Raw genomic sequence first — 13,197 nt, 5'->3', positions numbered from 1 at the left:
TGCTGTACACCCATCCCCATGACTTATTTGTTTTTTACCTAGAAATTTGAACCTCTTATTCTACTTCACCTCCCCCACCTCCATTTTTTTAAATTTTTCAATTACAATTAACATTCAATATTATTTTACATTAGTTTCAGGTGTATAGCTTAGTGGTTAGACTTTTATATAATTTACAAAGTGATCTCTCTGACCAGTCTAGTACCCACCTGGCACTATATGTAGTTATTACCATATTACTGACTGTATTCCCTATGCTTGATTTTACATCCCTGTGGACTATTTCGTAATTACCAATTTGTACTTCTTAATCCCTTCATCTTTTTCATGGTACCCCCCAAACCTTCTCTCATCTGGCAACCATCAGTTTGTTCCCTGCATCTGTGAGTCTGTTTCAGTTTTATTTGTTTATTTTGTTCTATAGATTCCACATATAAATGAGATCACATGGTGTTTGTCTTTTTCTGTCTGATTTATTTTACTTAGCATGATACTTCCAGGTTCATCCATGTTGTCACAAATGTTAAAATTTCATTCTTTTTAATGGCCAAGTAATATTCCATTGTATATATGTATCATTTCTTCTTTATCCTGTTGTCTATCAGTGGATATTTTGTTTGTTTCCATATCTTGGCTATTGTTAATAAGGCTACAGTGAACATAGGATGCTTATATCTTTTTGAATTAGTATTTTGTATTTCTGTGGATAAAGTCCCAGAAATGGAATTGCTGGGTCATAAGGTGGTTCCATTTTTAATTTTTTGAGGAAACTCCAAACTGTTTTCTATAGTGCCTACACCAATTTGCAATCCCACCAACAGTGCATGAGGATTCCCTTTTCTCTGCATCCTCGCCAGCACTTATTGTTTGTTGATTTATTGATGATGGCCATTCTGACAGGTGTGAGGTGGTATCTCACTGTGGTTTTAATTTGTATTTTTCTGATGATCAGTGATGTTGAGCATCTTTTCATATGTCTATTGGCCATCTGTAAGTCCTCTTTGGAGAAATGTCTATTCAGGTCCTCTGCTCATTTTTATATTGGATTGTTAGTTTTTTTAATGTTAAGTTGCATGAGTTCTTTATATATTTTGGGTATTAACCTGTTATTGGATGTATCATTGGCAAATTTTTTCTCCCATTCAGTAGGTTGTCTTTCTGTTTGTTGATGGTTTCTTTTGCTGTGCAAGACTTTTTAGTTTGATGTAGTCCCATTTGTTTGTTTGTTTTTTCTATTATTTCCCTTGCTTGAGGCAATATATCATGAAAAATATTACTAGGAGCAATTTCAGAGAGTTTGATGCCTATGTTTTCTTCTAGGAGTTTTGTGGTTTCAGGTCTTACATTTAAGTCTTAAATTCATTTTAAATTTATTTTTGTATATGGTATAAGAAGGTGGTCTAGTTTCATTTTTTTGCATGTATCTGTTGAGTTTTCTCAAAACCATTTGTTGAATAGACTGTCTTTATCCCATTGTATATTCTTGCCTCCTTTGTCATAGATTAATTGACCATGTAGGTGTGGGTTTATTTCTGGATTCTCTATTCTGTTCCATTGATTGATGTGTCTCTTTTTGTGACAGTACCATCTAGTACTATTACTATTGTATGATTACTATTGCCTTGCAGTATAGTTTGATATCAGATATTGTGATACCTCTAACTTTGTTTTTTTCTCAAGATTGCTGTGGCTGTTTGGGGTATTTTTGGCTCCATATAAATTTTTGGCTTATTTGTTTGAGTTCTGTGAAAAATGCCATTTGTATTTTGATAGTGATTTTATTGAAACTATAGATTGCTTTGGGTAGTATGAACGTTTTGGTTATGTTAATTCTTCCTATCCATGACCATGGCATATGCTTCTATATATTTGTATCTTCAATTTCTTTCTTCAATGTCTTATACTTTTTTGAGTACAAGTCTTTTACCTCTTTAGTTAAATTTATTCCTAAGTATTTTATTTTATTTTTTGTTGATGGTATTGTAAATGGGATTGTTTTAAATTTATTTTTCTGATAATTTGTTATTGGCTTATAGAAATGTAACTGATTTCTAAATATTAATTTTATATCCTGCTACTTTACTGAATTCATTTATCAGTTCTAACAGTTTTTGGGTGGTATTGTTAGGGATCTCTATATATAGTGTCATGTCATCTGAAGACAGTGACAGTTTTACTTTTTCTTTTCTAATTTAGATACTTTTTATCTTTTTGTTGTCTGGCTACTGTTACTAGGACTTCCAATATTATGTTGAATAAAAGTGGTGAAAGTGGACATCTTTTTCTTGTTCCTGATCTTAAGGGGAACGCTTTTAGTTTTTCGTCATTGAATATGATATTAGCTGTGGGTTTGTCATATATGGACTTTATTATGTTGAGGTGTATTCTTTCTATTCCTACTTTGCTGAGTTTTTATCATAAATGGTTGCTGGATTTTATCACATGCTTTTTCTGCATCTATTGATATGATCATAAGGTTTTTATTGTTCAATATGTTAATATGATATATCACATTAATTGTTTAGTGGATATTGAACCAATTTTGCATCCCATTAATAAATTCCATTTGATCATGGTGTATGATCTTTTTACTGTCTTGCTAAATTTGGTTTGCTAATATTTTGTTGAGGATTTTTGCAGCCATGTTTGTCAGGGATATTGGCCTATAGATTCCTTTTTCTGTAATGTCTTTGTCTGGCTTTGGAATTAGGGTAATGCCGACCTTGTACAATGAGGTTGGGAGCCTTTTTTCCCTCTTAAATTTTTTGGAATAGTTTGAGTAGGATAGGTGTTAATTCTTCTTTGAATGTTCAGTGAAATTCACTGTAAAGTCATCTGGTTCAGGACTTTTGTTTGTGAGGAGTTTTTTGATTACTGATTCGATTTCGTTAGTAGTAATTGCTCTATTCAGATTTTCTGTTTCTTCTTGATTCAGTCTTGGAAGATTATATGTTTCTAGGAACTTATCTATTTCTTCCAAATTGTCCAATCTGTTAGCATATAATAGTAATATTTTCTTATGATCCTTTGTAAATCTGTGGTGTCAGTTTTCACTTCTCTTTTATTTCTGATATTATTTATTTGTGTTCTCTTTTTTTCTTGATGAGTCTGGTTAAAGGTTTATCAATTTTGTTTATTCTTTCAAAGAACCAACTCTTGGATTCATTGACCTTCTGCATTTTTTTAGACTATTTCACTTATTTTCACTCTGATCTTTATTATTTCATTCCAACTATTTTGGGCTTTGTTTGCCATTCTTTTTCTAGTTTCTTTAGGTATACAATTAGATTGTTTATTTAAGATTTTTCTTGTTTCTTGAGATAGACCTGTATTGCTATGAATTTACCTCTTAGGACTGCTTTCGCTGTATCCCGTAGATTTTGGGTCAACATGTTTTCATTTTCATTTGTTTCAAGGTATCTTTTGATTTCTTCCTTGATCTCACTGTTAACCTATTCATTGTTAGTAGCATGTAATTTATCCTCCATATGTTGTGTATTTTTCAGTTTTTTTCTTGTAATTGATTTCTAGTTTCATACCATTGTGTTCCAAGAAGACAGTTGGTATTATTTCAATTTTCTTAAATTTACTGAGACTTACTTTGTGACCTAATGTGGTCTACCTGGGAAAATGTTCCATATGCACTTGAGAGGAGTGCATATTCTGCTGCTTTGGATGAAATGCCCTATAATTATCACATAAATCCATCTGATTTAGTGAGTCATTTAAAACCACTGTTTTTGTTTTTGTCTAGAAAGTCTATCTTTTGATGTCAATGTGGTGTTAATGTGGTCCCCTACTATTACTGTATTTCTATCAGTCTCTCCCTTTATGTCAGTTAAGTTTTGCCTTATGTATTTAGGTGCTCCTACATTTAGTGCATAAATGTTTATAAGAGTTATATCCTCTTGTTGGTTTGATTCCTTTATTACTATGTAATATCCCTCTTCATCTTTTATTATAACCTTTGTTTTAAAGTCCGTTTTGTCTGATATAAACATTGCTACCCAGCTTTTGTTTTATTTTGTTTTCATTTAATTTCATATCTTTTTCCATCCCTTACTTTTAGTCTGTGTCTTTCAGTCTGAAGTAAGTCTCTTTTGACAACATACATATGGGTCTTGTTTTTTAATTCATTCAGCTACCCTATATCTTTTTATTGAAGCATTTAATCCATTTACATTTAAAGTGATTATGGATAGGTACATAGTTTCTGCCAATTTATTATTCATATTCATGTCCCTTTTTGGTCTTTTCCCCACTTTTTCTCAAAAAAGTCCTTTTAACATTTCTTGTAATACTGGCTTGATGGTGATGAATTTCTTTAGCTTTTTCTTTTCTGGAAGCTCTTTACATCCTCTTCAATTTTAAATTATAGCCTTACTGGATAGAGTAGTCTTGATTGTAGGTCCTTGCTTTTCATTACTGCATATTTCCTGCCAATCCCTTCTGGCCTGCAAAGTTTCTGTCGAGAAATCAACTGACAGTTTTATGGGAGCTCCCATGTAAGTAACTGACTGCTTTTTTTTTTTTTTTTTTTTTACTGCTTTAAAGATTATCTCTTTGTCTTTAAACTTTATAATTTTAATTATGATGTATCCTGGTGTGGGCCTCTTTGGATTCATCTTGTTTGGCATTCTCTGTGCTTCGTGGGCTTTTATGTCTATTTCCTTTACTAGATTAGGTAAGTTTTCAGTCATTATTTCTTGAAATAGGTTTTCAATTTCTTGCTCTCCTCTCTTCTTCTGTTACCCTTGATGCTATCCCAGAGATTTCTTAAACTATAAACTATTCTTATTTTTTAAAATATATATTTTTTCTTTTTGTTGTTCCATTTGGGTGTTTTCTGCTACCTTGTCTTTTAAATCACTGATTTGATGCTCTGCTTCATCTAATCTGCTATTGATTCCTCCTTAGTATTCTTAATTTTTGTTACTTTATTCTTTATTTCTGACTGGTTCCTTTTATGATTTCTATGCCCTTTTTTACACTTGCCACCTCTTTATTGAAGTTCTTACTAAGTTCTTTAAGCATCTTTATAACCATTGTTTTGAACTCTGTATCTGGTAGATTGCTTGCCTTCATCTGTTTAGTTCTTTTTCTGGAGTTTTCTCTTGTTCTTTCATTTGAGACGTGGTTTTTTTGTTTCCTCATTTGGGCTGCCTCTCTGTGTTTGTTTCTATGTGTTAGGAAGATCTGCTACATCTTCCAATCTTGGCAGGTTGACCTTATGTAGTAGGTGTCCTGTGGGGCTCAGTGATGCAGTCTTCCTGGTTACCTGAGCCAGGTACTTCAAGAGTGTCCCTTGTGTAGGTTGTAAGTGCTCTCCTGTTGCAGCTGAGCTTTGCTTGCTATTGTCATGTCAGTGGGTTGGGTTGACCTTCAGGCTTATTGGCTATAAGAATTGGCCATGATCACAGCATATGAGCTGCTGTACAGGGGCTGATTCCATGGAGAGGAACACCCAAGTGGGCTCTGGTACCTGTGGAGACTACTCTTTGGGGCTAATTGGTTGGAGTTCTTTCATAGTTTGAAGCCAACCAATGGGTGTGCTCATTCTGGGTCCTCCTGGAAGGGTTTTCTGTGAAGATCTAGTCCATGGATACCTTGTAGGAGCTACAAAGTGATCTTTAGTTTGTTGCTGCCTGTGATGGGTCTAGAGGTATGTGGGAGAGGCAATGTTGTGAATCGAGGCCTATTGTCACCATTACCAAAAAAAAGCTCAGTAAAAGGCTTGAGGAACCCCTAAATTTGCCACCCTCTGTCAGTTGTCCACAAGGCTCAGACATTGAAGGATGCTGTGGTGGTAAAGGTATAGGAGTTGGGGTGGGGGGCGGGGCCTTGGGGAGTAGTCACCATCTTGGGCAAGTGGTGCTTAACAGGTTGATGCAGATTCAGATTTTGTACCAGTGCTGAGCCTGGAGCTTCTCAGCAAAAGTCTCAGAGCCTACTGAGGCCTGCTACTGGCTGGGTCCTACAGACCCCCTAGAGTTGTCCAAAAAAAAAACCCCCCAAAACAAAAAAGCTGCAGCATGTGCCAACAGCTGCTGCCTGCTAGCCACAAAGAAGCCTCTGGCATTGCACAAGTTGAGTGGGTGGAATCCCAGGGAGTCACCAGGGTGGAGTAAGCGGGGCTCACCAGGCCAGTGAAAATTCAGATTTGGCCATGTGTAGGGAGGGCTCAACACATGAAAGATGGCATCTGCCAGTGGGCTAAACAGGAGGAGAGCTCAATATAGGGACAATGGTGGCTGTCCCTCCAGCCCTTGCCCTGAAGCCACACAACTCAGTCTCTCCCCTGTGAGTCTTTGAACCTTCCCAGTTGCTATCCCACCACCAGAGCCCAGGGTGAGTGCCTAGGAGTGAGAGAGTCTGTGCGCAGACCCTTTAAGAGGACACCTGGGTTTCCAACTGCCTTCCTTCTGTCTCACTGGGATGGACAGAATCTCAGCTGATTTTCACAGCCAGATGTTGTCAGAGCTGTTTTTCCTAGTATTAGTGTTCGAAGCTGGGGAGCCCAGTGTGGGTCTGGGGCCCCTTATTGTTCAGGGGTGATCTCTTGCAGCCAAGATATGGCTCCTGATTCTCCATTGCCACATGTGGGTGTGGGGTCAACCTGTAAGCATCTCTTCTCTTCCTACCATTCTTGAGATAGCTTCTTCTTTATATCCCTAGTTATAGGACTTCTGTTCATCTAGTCTTCAAATAATTCTCCAGGTTGATTGTTCTACATTTTAGTTGCAATTTAAATGCGGTCATGGGAGGAGGCAAGCACAGCGTTCACTTACTTTGTCATCTTGACTGGAACTCTTCGGACTTTTATTTTTTTATTACCTATTATTATCCTCTTTTTCCAAATTATTAGGGGAGAATCTATAACTCTTTCCTTATGAATAAATGTGATTGAGAAATTTTCTCCAGTCTCATATCTATAAAACAAAACATCAAAAAAGTAGACATAAAATTGATGTTGAGGTTAATTGAACCATGTCAATTCCCTTCCATAATCTGACTCTTCCCTTCCTTACAGCTCCATCTTTCACCGCCCCCCCCCCCCCCACTTCCTCATGCCTCATGCTCAGCCATACTGAACTGGATTTCCCTTATAGCTCTTCCTTGCACCTTTTTCTCTGCATAAAATGCCATTCTTCCCTACGTTCACATTTTGAGTGCCTTCTCATTTTCAAAGATGCATCCCGTTTCCCATCTCAATAGAGCCTTTCCTAATTTCCCTATAGAAAATCGACTTGGTTCCTACCCTGTACCCAAAATGTCCATAAAGTAATTTTCATATGAATATTGAGTAAATAGTGACAATGAAACAGTGAAAAACAAAGAACCAAGATTTTTTAACTCTCAAACCAGTGATGCAGAACAAGGAAATCACAGCCAAGACTAATATTTTTCTTTTGTATATGTTAATGTCCTATTTTTCTATTGAAAACTCTATTGTACAGAGTTCGTGACTTACTAATCTTTGTATGTATCCAATATACCCTTCAATGATAATTTTGATCATTTGCTTGATGATGCCATTTTTAGAGGTTAAGTGATCAAATAACGATTTCATTGAAAAATGTTACCTCATTGGCTTGGAACATTAATCACAACCTTAGATTCCTGAACTATATTGCCTTTATTGTATATCTTGGAAGATTTGTTTTTATATAAAGGTTCTTTATAACTCTTCTTCAAATGTCAGAATTAAGAGCGTAGGCACATTTGCTCCTGAATGTTTATCTTATTCTTCACTGATGATCAATTTAGGATGTGTCTGTTCATGCAAGAATAAACAGAGCAAATGATCTTTCTCCCATATGAACTCTTGAATTTCACATTTCCCTAGAATGAAAACTGCTTCTTGCCAATAGAGGATTTTTTTATACTATCATCTTAAAAATGGATTTTCTTTTATCAAACCAATAACTTTTATATGCATTGTTTTATGTGGAGCTTTGAGATCAGCTTCCACAGATGCTGTTTTGTGCTAAGTGCTGTCAGTGGAAAGATGCCTTTAGTCATGCCTTAGGTCAAGTAGCACCCCTTCTTTCTTATACCAAATAAGAAAAACGAGCTGTCCTCTGCTCGAATAGGACAAGTGTACTTGGGGCATTTATTCTTTCCTGTGATTTTTCTGGTCTTACATCGCTGGTTTAACAGTTAAAGAATCTTCTTGCTTCTTCACTTTTCATTGTTTTACAGTTCTTTGTCACTATTTACTCAACATACACATAAAGATCATTTAGTGGGCACTTCAGGAGCTGAGAAAAATTATAAGGCAGTCCAGGTCTGTCTTTGGTGTTATCCTACCTCTCTTTCCTGTGATGTTTTCTTTCCCTCTTGATTTTTGACCAAGCACTTAGTGTCCTTGCACCTTGATGACTCAGTTTTTCCCACAGTCTGCCTGCCTTCTTGAGCCAGTGTCCTAATGACGAAATCATTCTCTTTTCTTCTCCCACTAAAATGCTCAACAGTTGTCTGTGAAACAGAAAATCAATCTGATTAACTCCCTCTTTCCAGGGAGCTATTGATTATTAATGGCCCAATGCCTTATTCTTCTAGAATGAAATAAATGTTGTGGAACAGGTAAGAAACTTTATGACGAATTCATTAACCAAGGAAGTGACTTTGTAAATGTGATATTTCAGTCATCATTAGGTGGAATGCTAGGATATTACACATCTAGCAGGGGTGTGTAAGCTGCTGCCTACCCCTCCTATTTATTTTTAAATTGTTTTTATTGCTCAAAAAAGTTTCATTTTTAAAATTTAGCTTTCTGACTCTGTGCTTGTGCCTTCAACACTTTCACAATGATTTTCTGCTCCTTGATAAAAAAAAAAAAAAAAAAGCACTCTTGATCCTGTCACAGACACATTTAGCACACATGGATTCACCCTAGGCCCTGCTGACATGTTTTTTCATTTTAGACAGGCTCATTAGAACTTTAGGTTTCACAGCATGAACTCTGCAAAGTTGGTCTGGGCACACATCAAACACAGATTTTGGTGCTGTCCCAACCTTCTTGGTATGAAGATAAACAATTCTATTACCAGGGGTTTGAGACAGCCTAGTTTTGTTAGAGGCTGTGTTGTAGGACAGCCTCCAATGGAATGTCAAATGCTGGACCATTCTGAATGCCTGCAGACACCGTCTTTAGAGGAGCCTAACCCTCCTATTTGTAAGATTGGTATTGATGGATGTAAAAGCAGTCTAAGGATTTCCAGTTCTAAAATTGTACAGTTCTAGTCTCCTTTGGAGGATTCTAAATCCTTCATGTCATGGTAACTGCATTGTGCTTCATGTAATGTCAGAAATTAAAGAAATTAAAATTTATTTCCTTTAAAAAATATTACTAGTGGAACATAAAGAAAAGCAGCAATAAGACTATTAAAGTCTCAATTGTTCATGGATACCATTATTATACATTCTAAATTTTGCTGAAATCTGATCAGAGTTTTAAAATGTGTGTATATTTAAAGATCTGTAACACAGAATATGTATCCAAAAATAGTCTGCTTCACATTATTCTCTGGGAACAAATTAATGGAGTAGACAGAATGTGCCTAGTCATCAAAGCATTTCTTATAGATACGACAATGATAAATATAGAAGTAAATTGGAAGAAAAGATTTGAAGCATAAAGGATTATTACAAGGAAACTATAAAAACAGACAGCAGATGTCACTGTTGCTTTTCCATTATTCAGCCTCATTTTTGGGAGGGATTTGTTCTGAGAACTCTAAAAGGTTAACCAAACTCACATATGTTAAATTTCTGTTTTGAATTTTATATTTATTAAGGTATGACTGCAAATTTTCTGTATGTAATTTATAAAGAAAATACTAATTACATCTTATATGCTTGGTTCATTAATTCTCTATTTTAAGTTGGTAAATTATAACTTTTATAATTATTGTATGATTCAAAATGGATTCCTATTAAAATGAGATGTTATCCACCTTGAAGATAAAATAATCCTCATCTTATTTTACATGACCAGTCATGTAATTTGTTCTCCTCATGTAAGTACTCAAGCATCAAATCTTGTTTGTGATGATGATTTAAGAGAATTTTTACCATGTCAACACATACAATTAGTTTTATGTAGAAAATATCTGGGGAAAATATTCCACATAACTTTCAAAATACTAATACTTTCCCATATTCTCTCCATTCATTTAACTCTAGTTTCTTATTACAGTGTTTTTTCTTTAAGCTAATATCTAGGATATACAAACCCCAATTTCTCATCTTTGCCATCTAATTAACAGATCTTGTTGATTCTACTTTCTGTATTTTTCTAAAATAGACCCTCTTCTTTCCATCACAAACTTTAAACTTCATAGTCCACAACTGAAATATGCAAAACACACACATATCTGTAAGAACTTGGGTCATTTTTCAGTTTCAGTGGGGTTCTATTATTTCATAAGAAAGAAATGTGCTTAGAGACACGATATTTCTGTGGCCTATTCCAGGATATTATATTTTGAATGCATTGCATCTTTAATATGGACCTTAATTTGAAACTTGGCCTTGTAACTTTTAATATTTGTCACCTTGGTCAAAATTTTGAGCCTCTCATAAGTGCATTTTCCTTTTAAAGAGAATACATTTTTCAAGGTTGTTGTGAAGATTACTATTGATGTCTTTAATATACTCAATGCCAATATATGGGTAAGGTGTACCATAAATTATTCATATATATATATCATTGTAGTCACTAATAGCAAATGTTTCTGTTGGTTCTGGGAATACAAAAGGGTAGGATTTGTGGTCTCCATACTCAGAAACAATGCTGTACTTAGTAATTCTTTACTTGACAACTTTAAAAGTTGTTTTAAAATTTGTATTAGATTTGAATTCCAAAGCCTTATCAATTTCTCTTTATAGTAACTCTCTGACTATCTCGTGGTTTTACTAAGGTTAGTCAAGTTGATCCACCAGTTTTACCATTCCTTTCACCTTTCATCTTTAGAGCTAGATACCCAAATGATAGAGGCTTTGATGGGATTTCAGAGTTAACCTGCTCTCCACTGAAATTCCGGTTGGGGTGTAAAGCAGCCTGGGTGATAGGATGGTGGGGATGCCCCTCATGAAATACCAAGATAGAAAGTGAACTGTATACTTGGTGCATCTTGGCATGACAGGCTTACCACTTTTATTCATGTAAAAGAATAGATTTTTGACATGGAAAACAATAGCCATTAACTTTAGAATATGGATCTCAACTGTCAGATCCTCCAGCAAGAGTAAGTAGGCTCCTCATTGGTCTTGGGGCCTCCCCCAATCACCCTCCTGTATCTCTGGGCCCCCAAAGTGTCAAAGAACTGCGGATCATTTGCCTTTCATTACTATCTCTGCTTTCCAACTCCTTCACAATTTTAGCTAATATGCTTTCTGTTATCATCTTAGAATTTAGACAAGAAATTACCATGTGTGTTCATATATGTTTACATTTTTGTCTATAATTTGTTCTCACCAATATGAATATCTTTCTGAACAATAATCTGTACTCAATATTTTCATAGCAATTCTGAACGGTAGGCGAAGTTGTTATGAAGCATTGTGTGTCTGTGGGATGGGACACTGCTCACATAGGAGAGCATACCACTCTCTACCATGTTACTCCCGCATCACTTCCTACCATAACATTCATGCTTACAACAAATTTACTGAGCATTTACAATGCGCTAAATACTGATTTAAGTGATTTACGTATAACGATGCATATATATATATATATGTGTATATATATATATACACACACACATATATATATTTTACGACAATCTAATGGATACTATTATTATTATCCTTGTTTTGGGGATGAGAAAAGTAAGGCACAGAGTCTTGTAGCTAGTCCCACTTGCGGCCCAAGGTCTCATGATTAGAAAGTGGCAGAGTTGGGATTACAACTCTGGGTACAGAGTCCGCACTCTTGGCACTTATGCTGCCAATCTTCTGGGAAGATTTGGAATTACTAGGAGAGAGTGGAATAGAAAAGATGACTTCCATGGGGTCATGCTCGTCTTTCAGAGCCAGAGAAACTTTTGTCCCCAGTGCATAGTTATGAATGAGGCTTGTGGATCAGGAAACACCTTTGAGCCACTTATAATGATGATACAAAGACTCCAGTGCAATTTCATATTTTGGATTAATGTGTTTTTTTTTTTTTTGTAATCTAACTTCTGGTTGGAAAATGAATTGACCTATTAACATTATCAGCTCTATACTGAAAACTAGGAAACTAGAGAGCAGATCTGGAATTCTCCCTCTGGTTCAAGTTTCTTACTCATATAATTCTGTTTATGTATATAATAAACATCAGCCATAACCCATATCATTATCTGCCTCTAACTAAAGTCCTCAACCAATGATTTTCTCTTGTTTTTCTGTAGCACTTTAGGGGTGATTGTGATCACCTTATTGAGTACATGAAATTATCAAATTATAATGTTCTTACTTATGGCCATATAAGGTACCTATGATATGATGGCACTTTTTGGTGGGTGAGAATGAAGGTTATTCGTGTAATATAATTTCACGAAGAGTGTTAATAACTATGTAAGAGTATAGAGAATATTTTTATTTATTTTGCTATGTATCTATCTTCCATAATGCCAAGTGTGAACTGATATTAGATTAAAATTGAAGATAAGCACAAGACTGAAGGCCGAGTGAAGAGACTGGAAACAGTGAAGGGGAAAGACTGGTGTTCTGAAGAACAGTGATCTGGGCTGATGGGATGTATTGTTGGGGTGGAATGGGAAGAGGAGGCTGAAATAAGAGGAGAGTCAAAGGAAGACAGAAATCTTCCTTTTTAGAATCAGCACTCTCTGCAATATCTCAAGGCAGCAGCACTGTGCCCTCTGGTCCATCTAGCAGTGCAGGATAATTGGAGAACTTTTGCTATGTGGTTAAAAGAACTGTAAAGGATGTCTGCCTTGTAGAAGAACTTGCTAAACAGAGACAGCCATGCAGGTGCAGGGCAGAACGGCTTTGGAGATGGCATGGAAGCAGCTGTTATCGAGATGCAGCGTCCAGGCTGGCCTCCCACATTTACTGTGGATGGTTGGCACTGGTAAGGAGCTCAGTTCAAGTGCATGAGAAAATGATAGCAGTTCTTGAGGCCCTTGACATGGTGCTTTAATCCAAGGGGATCATTAAACCAAAGATACACTATTTCTACCTCTT

At 35.8% G+C, this 13,197-nt stretch overlaps 1 pseudogene; it reads right to left on the bottom strand.

Annotated features, from left to right (window-relative positions):
- Positions 1-8,761: 8,761 nt before the first annotated feature.
- Positions 8,762-9,137, bottom strand: LOC107507485 (annotated as a pseudogene).
- Between the last annotated feature and the right edge of the window lie 4,060 nt (positions 9,138-13,197).

Source organism: Rousettus aegyptiacus, unplaced genomic scaffold (assembly GCF_014176215.1).
Source record: "Rousettus aegyptiacus isolate mRouAeg1 unplaced genomic scaffold, mRouAeg1.p scaffold_m13_p_3, whole genome shotgun sequence".
In the NCBI taxonomy this organism is placed as follows: domain Eukaryota; kingdom Metazoa; phylum Chordata; class Mammalia; order Chiroptera; family Pteropodidae; genus Rousettus; species Rousettus aegyptiacus.
This window is presented reverse-complemented; position numbering and strand designations above follow the sequence as displayed.